The sequence below is a fragment of the Protomyctophum bolini genome (genome assembly GCF_963924005.1).
Source record: "Protomyctophum bolini genome assembly, chromosome: 22".
NCBI classification, from domain to species: domain Eukaryota; kingdom Metazoa; phylum Chordata; class Actinopteri; order Myctophiformes; family Myctophidae; genus Protomyctophum; species Protomyctophum bolini.
In genome coordinates, this window is record NC_137883.1 from 12715956 (window position 1) to 12728121 (window position 12166).

Sequence of the window (12166 nt, forward strand, 5' to 3'; positions counted from 1 at the left end):
TTGAGGTTGCCTAGCAACTACTACTAGTACTAGGGCCACACTCATCGTCACGGTGACACTCGCCCCGTTGGGTGACCGTGGTCGGTCGTTAGGTGGAAGCTCACACAACCCTATAGCTACACTAAAGACGACCGTGGTCGGTCGTTAGGTGGAAGCTCACACAACCCTATAGCTACACTAAAGACCGTGGTCGGTCGTTAGGTGGAAGCTCACACAACCCTATAGCTACACTAAAGACCGTGGTCGGTCGTTAGGTGGAAGCTCACACAACCCTATAGCTACACTAAAGACCGTGGTCGGTCGTTAGGTGGAAGCTCACACAACCCTATAGCAACACTAAAGGCGACCGTGGTCGGTCGTTAGGCGGAAGCTCACACAACCCTATAGCAACACTAAAGGCGACCGTGGTCGGTCGTTAAGGGGAAGCTCACACAACCCTATAGCAACACTAAAGACGTTGGGCGACCGTGGTCGGGCCGTTAGGTGGAAGCTCACACAACCCTATAGCAACACTAAAGACGTCAGGTGCACTGGTGGGTGTCTGGTGTGCTTCTACAACTGGTTCCGTTCTAGATTCTTGGAACCTTGGTGCTTTCACAGAACCGGGGGCCATTTTTTGGTTCCAGTTGTTGTACGGTTCAGAACCTGCAGTTAATTTTCAGTGGAAACACTGTACTGGTTCCATATGGTTCAATATAGGTGGGAAAAGGGGTCTGAGAGCGTATAAATGGTTCCATTTGTACACTGGTCTTAAAACTGCAAACGGTAGACGTAGTGCAAACATTAGGCTTAATTACGATTGTGTCTGCGTTGTGCATGTGTCGGTGGATGCGTGCGTGTGCTGCTAGCCTGGCATGGCCAGACTACTATCACTGCATAGACATTAGTCTGGAACTTCGGTGTGGAAGTTTTATTTCCAACGGGCGGTTCTAAACGGATCCCAACGTCACAGCAACAAAGTCTCCCTTTGAATAGTGGGCTCTGATTGGTCACCCACAACTCTGGGGTGAGTGAAAACTGAGGAGTGCCAGACTCCTGTGGCAGATTTGTCTCGTCCAGGCTAGTGTGCTACTGCTAACACAGGGTAGTCGGCTAGTCGTGGAGACCTATCATATTTTTGATATACAGGTTTAATGTTTGTGTTTAGTTCAATGTTTGTTTTAAAAACGCCATTGACACTGAAGGGAAAATTGACGTCATCTTGTCCCTAACACAAACATTAAATGCCATTAACAATAAAGAGAATTTAATGTTTATTTTGACACCGTTTGTTTTACATCATCATTACATCACCTAATTATTGAATAAAGTAACATAACTGCTCCAAGCTACACCGAATTCCCTCCTTGATGTTGTAATGAGAATAGCGCCCCTCACTTCACACGGGTGTGATTTCTTGTCATCCATTTACACGTAACAGTTGTCATGAAGAACATGTCAGATACTGTATACGAGACAGACGTGGGTGTATGTGCAGTCAGTGTTATGTTATGTTATGTCTGCTGCGTCACACTGAAGGCACAACATCCTTTGAAAACTGGACGTATTAAAGTGGAATTGTTTCAGGGCCACTGCTGAATATCTGCTGTAGTCCATACCCGTCTGGGGATATGATCCATACCCGTCTGGGGATATGATCCATACCCGTCTGGGGATATGATCCATACCCGTCTGGGGATATGATCCATACCCGTCTGGGGATATGATCCATACCCGTCTGGGGATATGATCCATACCCGTCTGGGGATATGATCCATACCCGTCTGGGGATATGATCCATACCCGTCTGGGGATATGATCCATACCCGTCTGGGGATATGATCCATACCCGTCTGGGGATATGATCCATACCCGTCTGGGGATATGATCCATACCCGTCTGGGGATATGATCCATACCCGTCTGGGGATATGATCCATACCCGTCTGGGGATATGATCCATACCCGTCTGGGGATATGATCCATACCCGTCTGGGGATAGGATCCATACCCGTCTGTGACCCTGTGGCGTCACAGCGATGCGCAGCCAATCGCAGCGCCGGCCAATTTCGGCACCATGCATGATCATTTTCTCTCCTCAAATCTCTGCGCCATACATGGTAATTTGTCCTCATTACTAAAATTGTTTAAGATATTATACTGTAAATGGTAATCAAAATATATTTAATAAATCCTCGACCAGTTGCATGGTTGTGAGTGCGTGCGTGCTGCGTGCGCGTGTGATTGTGTACATGTGTTTCAACTACAGTGAATGACAGACACACTGCTGGCTGGTCTGGTTTCATCCTCCTGCGTCACAGTCTAGAGATAAGATGAGCTGCTCAGAGAGGTTCCTGTTGGTACAACTGTTGGCTAGCTAGAGGGCAGTGGCTCTCAAACCTTTTAATGTCAAGGAACTCCCAAATTGATTGTATTTGGCTGCGGGTCGGCATTTGAATTTGATTCTGTGACAGGGACCTCTATATAGGAGAAGATAAGATTTGTCGAAATGTATCAATGTGACACACTGAGATTGTAGCAAAGTAGGCCATTAATTTACTGGGGACGACGACATGAAAAAGTATGGAGATACTGTACACAAGGTGACACATGTCGTCTACAATGTCTTTTTACACAGGAATAAATTCGGATTCTTGCTTCAATTCAACTCTGTATGCTAACACAAACACTCAAGTCTCTCTCTCTCTCGCTGTCTGTGTTTTTCCTCTACCTGCCCTTTCCTCTCCTTTCTTCGTGTGTGTGTGTGTGTGTGTTGTGGTTGGCAGCGGGAGTGTTTCTGCTGGCACTGACGGGGTGAGAACACTGCAGCGAGCGTGCGCACACACACACACACACACACACACACACACACACACACACACACACACACACACTGCTGCTCAGCCAGCCAGGCCCTATACTGCACTGCAACAGCTCTGTGTGTTCCTGCAGTTTACCCACCCATGTTCTATCTGGACCTTTTAAATCAGTTGTAGTTCACAAACCAAGGACCCCCAAAATGGTATTTGACGCAGCCTGCCATCTGAATATGTCATGTGCCAGGGGACCCCCAGAAGAGAAGTAATATAATGAAACCCCAGGAGCACCCCCCCCCACACACACACACACACACACCCACACCTAAAAAACAACCCCTTCACACTTTGAGAACCAATCCTCTAAGGGAGCTAGCTGGTGAGTCGGGGCTATTCACTGAATTTAATAATTAATACAAGTATTAATTCTGTTCTGCCGTCGTTTTGTCACATGTATCCTTGAGTTAATTTACAGTTAATTCACCGTTCTACAGTAGTAGAGCGGCCTGACTCAGCTCGTCGTCGTCGTCCCCCGACCCCCCCCCCCCCACACCCACCATGCACCTGGAGAAAGCAACCAGTGAAACAGTTAATTCAGGAAGTCAGCAGGTCGTGACATCATTTCCTGCGCTGCCAGTCCAGGAAGCAGGAATAGGACTTTCTAGTTTCCTCCCGGACTGCAGCTCAGGGTCTGACTTTCCCTAGAAATCCTCTATTTTGGAAAGTTACTGTGTGTGTGTGTGTGTGTGTGTCAGACAATTGTTCAAGTCGCTCCGGTCCGAGTCCAAGTCGAGTCCCAAGTCGTTTGGTCCCAAGTCCAAGTCGAGTCCCAAGTCGAGTCCCAAGTCTTTCTGTTGTGGGCAAGTCAAGCCGAGTCACAAGTCGAGTCACAAGATTGTGTCAAGTCTAGAATTTGAATTTTGTTATGTGACTTGTCATGATTATGAATTGATTACCCAGGACCGAATGGAAACAAGACAGAAAGGACTTTTTTCAGTGATCCCTTTTTGATCAGTGTTTGACTGTACCCTATACCGATTACATTTCTGCCAATAAAGTATTCAATCAATGAATCAATAGATATTCCCCACTGTATTTCACTGTACTATGGCTCCCCCTAATGGCCGTTTTGTCCCTGTAAGCTGGAGCAGAGGTAGTGCAATCTGCGCATGCTCACAACTGTCACTGGGTGCCTCCATGTTGACACTAGTTTACAGACACAACTTCACACTTAGTTAGTACATATGGAAATATGGAATATACAATTGGATCTGGGTGTCTTTCAGCAACACTAACTCAAAGGTAGGAAGCAACTTTTCAATCTACTGCAGCACGTGTGGTGAAAATAAAGGTTTTGCCTTAGTGTGCGAGTGGAGTTGCGCTGCACACCGACGCTGTATTCAAATACCGTAGCCTATGCTCGGAAACAAAACAAGTCACAAGTCATCTTGTCTCGAGTCAAGTCTCGTTGGTCTTTTACCTTCCAAGTCCGAGTCGAGTCGCAAGTCTTTACATTCAAAGTCCGAGTCGAGTCGCAAGTCGTCAAATATGCGAGTCACTATGACTCGAGTCCAATTGTCTGGTGTGTGTGTGTGTGTGTGTGTGTGTGTTTTCAACCTTTTTTCACAAAGTACCACCTCAGAAAATATCTGGCTCTCCGGGTACCACCATTATCCCTTAAGTTTATACAAAATCATCATTTCTTCATCCTTTTTACCAAATCATCCTTTTTACCAAATCATCCTTTTTATCAAATCATCCTTTACCAAATCATCCTTTATACCAAATCATCCTTTTTACCAAATCATCCTTTTTTCATCCTTTTTACCAAATCATCCTTATTCCAAATCATCCTTATACCAAATCATCCTTTATACCAAATCATCCTTTTAACCAAATCATCCCTTTTTTTAAAGGATGAAAAGGGATGTACAGTCTCTTACATACGCACTGTATCTATGTAGCCTATACTGTAGAAGCAAATAATAGCAACAAAAAGAAAGTAGTCGAGCTGCCTTCAACTTTTTTTTCCAGCCCTCCAATGACGCAGTGAAGCGTCAATCAGTCATGTTTTTGTTGTTTCACAGTTTCCCCTGCACCCTTTCTCTCTCTAATTCATCATTGTTGGCGGGCAGTAAGTTTTGGACGATATTCTCCTTCACATTTTTCTCACTCGACACTCACACGCGGACACACTGCTTGGTGAAGTCAAGAAGCATGTTGACCAACACTTATAGGAATAGTTCACCCAAAAAATTACTTATTTTCTATCAACACAACCCATGACGTCTTGAATTCATGGAGATGTTTCGTTTTTTGTCTCATTCCCAAGCAAATAGTTTAATGACCGGCGACGGCCACATCACTATTGTCTTAGGAATGCCACGAAAATTGTTTTCTGTTTATAAAATAGTGAAAATAGCTGATCTACACACTCGCAGCATAATGTGATGCGTTGTGATCTGCTTTTTTCATGACCTTTTGTGCAACACTCTTGTATGATGTTAAAAGTTAAACCCTTTGTTATTATTCTTCCAGCACCCTGGAGTGTCACCTATTTGTTGTGGCCACACTCAGAGCCGTGTCATAACAAACATGGGAAAGAAAACATGTTTTGGTTGTTTCTCACCGGGTCTTGGTTTTGACCTGGAGTTTCAAGTGTCTCCTTCTTCCCAAACAAAGATAGAGAGCCAAATTAAAGGAGCCAACATTGCTCTGTCTGTCTGTCTGTCTGTCTGTCTGTCTGTCTGTCTGTCTGTCTGTCTGTCTGTCTGTCTGTCTGTCTGTCTGTCTGTCTGTCTGTCTGTCTGTCTGTCTGTCTGTCTGTCTGTCTGTCTGTCTGTCTGTCTGTCTGTCTGTCTGTCTGTCTGTCTGTCTGTCTGTCTGTCTGTCTGTCTGTCTGTCTGTCTGTCTGTCTGTCTGTCTGTCTGTCTGTCTGTCTGTCTGTCTGTCTGTCTGTCTGTCTGTCTGTCTGTCTGTCTGTCTGTCTGTCTGTCTGTCTGTCTGTCTGTCTGTCTGTCTGTCTGTCTGTCTGTCTGTCTGTCTGTCTGTCTGTCTGTCTGTCTGTCTGTCTGTCTGTCTGTCTGTCTGTCTGTCTGTCTGTCTGTCTGTCTGTCTGTCTGTCTGTCTGTCTGTCTGTCTGTCTGTCTGTCTGTCTGTCTGTCTGTCTGTCTGTCTGTCTGTCTGTCTGTCTGTCTGTCTGTCTGTCTGTCTGTCTGTCTGTCTGTCTGTCTGTCTGTCTGTCTGTCTGTCTGTCTGTCTGTCTGTCTGTCTGTCTGTCTGTCTGTCTGTCTGTCTGTCTGTCTGTCTGTCTGTCTGTCTGTCTGTCTGTCTGTCTGTCTGTCTGTCTGTCTGTCTGTCTGTCTGTCTGTCTGTCTGTCTGTCTGTCTGTCTGTCTGTCTGTCTGTCTGTCTGTCTGTCTGTCTGTCTGTCTGTCTGTCTGTCTGTCTGTCTGTCTGTCTGTCTGTCTGTCTGTCTGTCTGTCTGTCTGTCTGTCTGTCTGTCTGTCTGTCTGTCTGTCTGTCTGTCTGTCTGTCTGTCTGTCTGTCTGTCTGTCTGTCTGTCTGTCTGTCTGTCTGTCTGTCTGTCTGTCTGTCTGTCTGTCTGTCTGTCTGTCTGTCTGTCTGTCTGTCTGTCTGTCTGTCTGTCTGTCTGTCTGTCTGTCTGTCTCTGTGTGTGTGTGTGTGTGTGTGTGAATGATGGTGAAGTGTGTTTCTGTGCAGAATTCTGACACCTTTAATTGCTCTGAACGCTTTTGTCTTTTATGGGAAGAAAGTGAAATCTGACAAACACTCTCACACAGAGGAAAGCAGAGATGTGTGGGAAGTTTTTCTTTCCCTTCAATATGACATGTAACCCCCTCCTCTCTCTCTCTCTCTCTCTCTCTCTCTCTCTCAGTGGTGTAGGCCTTTACTGTCTGTCCCTCATACTAGTGGCTGTGTACATTTTCCATCTGTCCCTCTCTGTCTGTACTTGGTCTTTCTGGTACAGTACATTTCCTTCTCTTTTCGTATCTAGCTGTGGGGGACAGGGAGATGATGTTTTTGCCCCTGGGAGTGGAATTGGAGTGGATTTTACCAGGAGAAATCAGCAAAATATGGCTTGAATCAGCCCTGTGAACAGAGCTATGTCACATTGCAACTTGAAATAATTGGCTTACGAAACCACAGAAATGGGCTGTTAGTGAATAGTTACATATACTGTATACACAATGCAAGCAAGCTTATAGGGCGGGTAGCTTTGTAGAAAGCCCTTTTAAATAAATAGAGGCAATTATTGTCAGGCTTTTGCAGTCACTTGGTGAAGTTGGTGTAAGTCCCCCCCCCCCCGTCTGTCTGTCTGTCCACGGGTGACGGGATGTTGCTCTTGGCGTCATTTCCCAGATGTTTGCATTCCTAAGCTGAAGGCTCTATTGTTGATGCCGTACTGAATAAAACAATTACCGACCTGCAAGGCCAAGAGTATATCCATCCATTCAGAAGCATGCATACATCCTATCTTAAATTCCTTAATATTCACATTCATGAAATCCTTCCAGGTCTCTCTCTCTAGCAAATATGGCTAGCAGACATAGTGGGATTATTTATTTCTGTGCGTTTGTGTGTTCATAGCCATTCAATAGCACAAAGCAAGCTAACAAACCCCCAAATTTCATTTTCTTCTCCAACGCTTTTGCAACAAGACAGACAAAATCTTTGACCTTGTTTTGGAAAGTATGCATCGTTGCTGTGTCACGCAGAAACCTTGTATGTCCCTATTTCACCGTTTTATGTCTTTAATGCCCTACTTCTTCATCATACAAGAGTAGTGGAAAAAATAGCAGATCTATAAGCTTATAGCTTATAGTTTTTTAAAAGAATAATAATAAAGTAACGGTTTTGGACATACAAGGTTTCCATGCACCGACAGCATCGTGTGTGTGTGTGTGTGTGTGTGTGTGTGTGTGTGTGTGTGTGTGTGTGTGTGTGTGTGTGTGTGTGTGTGTGTGTGTGTGTGTGTTGGAGGAGTGTGAGTGGCTCTATGGCTGCACTTCAGACACGAGGCATGTGGACAAAGAAGCATTCATTCAGAAGGCCTTTCTCTCCGTCTGTCTCTCTCCGTCTGTCTCTGTCTGCTCGTCTCTCTCTCTCTCTCTCTCTCCTTCAGAGACACTGGGGACAAACAACAGCACACGTCACAATGGTGACATTATGATTATGTGGTGCTTGTGAGGAGAGCTGCAGTATAATATTGTGTCCTGGGCCTATCCAACCTCAATGACCCCCGGCGCGTTGTGATCTTGTAGATCGGCTATATAGAAAGTGGAACTGAATATAACATGGCGCCTCCTGAAAATATACCATCGTAATTTGTACTTTTGAATACTTGAGTACTGACTTGAGTAGATATACGTTGTCCATCACCTTTTGTCAATATAGGACTGGGAAACCAATCGACAAACAAATCAACATAAGGAATATCATAATTGATTGCGTGCCGGAATTCTGAATTGATGTGTGCATTATTGACATTTATGCTGTGCTATAGTTGTGTCAACAAGGGATCAGACTAGAATCCTCATCATCATCCCAGACAAATTGATTAGAGTTATTGATTGATTGCATGTGGAACATGACCATGATGGCTCCCATCTCCTCTGTCATGCATTCTGCCTGCTTCTAATGCTTTTATGCTATTGATTGATCTAGCGAGGGTATTCTGGATGTGAGATATACAGGCAGATATATGAAAGTGTGTGTGTGTGTGTGTGTGTGTGTGTGTGTGTGTGTGTGTGTGTGTGTGTGTTTGTGGGGGGGGGGGTCGTGATGAGTGCGAGAGGATACTAGAGAGTCAGGAGGAGAGGAGGCTGATACAGGAGGAGAGGAGGCTGATACAGGAGGAGAGGAGGCTGATACAGGAGGAGAGGAGGCTGATACAGGAGGAGAGGAGGCTGATACAGGAGGAGAGGAGGCTGATACAGGAGGAGAAGAGGCTGATACAGGAGAGTCAGGAGGAGAGGAGGCTGATACAGGAGGAGAGGAGGCTGATACAGGAGAGTCAGGAGGAGAGGAGGCTGATACAGGAGGAGAGGAGGCTGATACAGGAGGAGAGGAGGCTGATACAGGAGGAGAGGAGGCTGATACAGGAGAGTCAGAGGTGAGGAGAGGTGACAATGGATCCATTGAGATGGGGAGTTTAGATTATTGTGTGCTTTGGGATTATTCCATTGAATAATCGAGAAGCATGTACAGTATTTTTTCAAATGATCTTTTCATGTATCAGTAAATTGATTAACCACATACAGTGAAGCGTTAGTTTACACTTTGTTACACCAGTATCATGCAAAAGTAGTTAAAATAGTAGATCTGCAAGCAAATGTATTGAGTACATTTACTTAGTTACTTTACAGTCGCCCATGTGTGGCGACAGGTGTGTCAGCACTTTTGTAGCTTCACGTCGCGGCTGACTGACTTCCACTGGAAACCAACTCGTATAGCCTTTTGCTTTAGCGACCTGCGCTAGTGTGAGCTCACTCAGAGCATAAGGTGAGGGTGTGAGGAGTGATTGCCAGGCTTAATACCTCTACAGTTTGTCTTAGCACCCCGACTCAAAGCCAAAGGAAACAGCAAGGTGTTAGAATTAACATGCAGGTGTCAGAACCTGCCCGCTAGTGCCTGTGTTGTTACAGCAGGGCCAGGGGATCAGCCGACACATCCATGCCAGCATCGTCGCTGTTGTTGTCGGGCAGAAAACTCGTATCTCGGAATGTCTACTTTTTATGTTTTTATTTTGTAAAGTAATGCCCGTAACATGGCGTCGTGCAACAGTAGGAAACATAGCTTTTTTGTTGTTTCGTTTTGTTTAGCGGGAAGTGGTTAAGTGTGTCTTTGGCTTTGATGAATGAATACCAATGAAAGTATTCACAGAGCTTGTTGTGACTAATTAATTGTGACTAATTAAAACCGAGAAAGCATCTGTTATTTGAGATTTTTGCACATGTAAGCTCGACAGTGGGCCACAAACTTCTATTTCTGAACATTTTTGAAAAATGAATAAAAATAAAACGTGAACAATTTTCAAAAGTAGCAGATGTAGAACGTCGGTGAAGTTACGTGCTACCAAGCTTGTACTTCTGCCATTTTTGAACATTTTTGAAAAAGCTTCAAAGAACTACCGGTTTAGAAGGCATTTGTAGACGTAATAGGTTAATAACTGTATCTGATGGATTTGGAACACAGTAAGTTAAGGTGTCTGGACATACAAGGTTTTCCACCCAACAGCGACCACATACAGTATACACTACTGTAATGTACCTGCTGCAAGGCAACATGTTCACTCATTCAGACTGTTAGTAAACTGACTGACAGATCACCTTTGATTTACATTCTGTCATAGGACGTGTCCCGTGCCAAAAATAACCGATCTACAAGCTTGCATGTAGAACGGTTATTTGTCACATGACAGAGCATTAATGGAATAGCCCGCCCAAAAAATGACTTTATTTTCCATCAATTAACACAACCTATGAAGACTTGAATTCATGGAGGCAGATTCCTAAGCCAATCATTTGATGACCTGCTGTGTGTCCGGTATAGAGAACGAGACATAGTGATGTAGTCGTAGAGCCCACGTTCGGTGTCATGTTGTTTAGTCCAATGCTTCATGTCAATCAAGCAACTAACTCGGACTGTGTAACACGATCTTCCATCTCTACTATCTTTGACCTCTTTGATGCAGATCTGTGCATCTTTCTAGTTTGTTGTTATAGCTGTTGTGCCGAGAGGGCAGTGCGTCTGTGTGTCGGAGATATCAAATACACGCTGTATGGCTTGGGTGTCAGCTGACGAAATAACTTAACAACATCCCCAAACACATGTAGGCTAGGCTCTTTACCTGTCCTGTGCTCACATGAGTATGACGGCACACACAAGTGTAAATTCAATGATCAGACGGCTAACTGTACTGTACTTTTACTCTACTGTCTTAAACAACATGGCGCCCTGAACAAGTCTTTCTTAGCCATGCTCCGCCCTACCTTGCCCATATCTCTCTCTATAGGAGACACAAAGAGTCTCCTTTGTGTTTTAAAGCTTCAGGTCTAATATGCATGACGCCAATGACTAGCCTATAGTGCTTGTTAGAAAATAATAGCACGTCTAGGATGCAATAGCGTCACATCTTATCCAACACTTTAGTTTAAAATCGGATAATCAAATCTGAGATCTCTGCAGCACTGCCACCTCGAATTGAATCGTACATCCTAATGAAGAAAAAAGACAAAAAAACAAAAAACATGCTAGACTGATTTAGGGTTTTGCCAACGATAGAAATGTTTCTCAGAATAATGTTAACCTTCTGATTGCTGTATCAGATGCGAACCCAATGTAATAACAGGCGCCCGGGTGGTGCGTAATCCTGTCTTAATTGGTGCCGGCGCCATCATAGGAGAATTTAGGAGAATGATACTCGGACAGCTTTGGGAGTATTTTGCTCGTGTTAGAAAGTTGCTGATGAGTTTAGAGATGCTTCTTGGCAGAGGTCGGGTTTCACGCAGTTATGAGGTTAGTGGGGAAAACAAAGGCGAATAGGAGAGGGGGGGGTGGGGGTGGTGAAGACTGGATTTAGAGCTGAGTGAAAGATGCTATGTTAGGTGAAGTGGAGACACAAGAACCGAGAGAGGGAGAGAAAGCACAGACGACAAAAAGCAAAGGTTTCTACATTCAGTTATAGAGATCAGGAAGACAACCAGAGTCCCAACTCTGGACTCCTGTATCGCTGGCTCTCCAACTCCCTCCTATCCAGCATTAGGTCCCGGAGCTCTGCGGTGTTATTAACGCTGTGCGTATGTATAGGTGCCACCCCTCTCTCCCCTCATAGCCGTGCCTTGCGTTCGCTCACGTCAGTTCTGGGTGTCTGACGCATCCTTCTCTCTCTGACCTTGTCCGTGAACTGCAGTACAGTATAGGTCTCTGTACTTCCTCGCAAAAAAAAGTGCAGTAACTACATTTTTGGACAAACTGACGATTTATGGGGATAAATAAATGCCTCAAGAACACATACGATTAGTGTAATACCTATATATGCCGATAGCCCATTTGGCTGACTAATTGAAACACTTTTAAACATTTTACCAGTAATAGTCGCAGTTACTGCATGTTCCACGTCACTGATGTGGGCCGCATATTGCCACATATTTATAAAGTGCTTTTATCCACGGCGGGATAGCCCGGGATCGAACTGACAACCACACGGTTTTCCCATCCGACCGTGCCACCGGCCACTCTACCCCATGAGCCACTGCCGTGGACGCCACCCAGTGGGCCTTTTCCTGCTGTGATGTGAGCGTCCGTGTCTCAGCTCACTGATTCTACTGTAGCCACGGGCAGCCTTCTC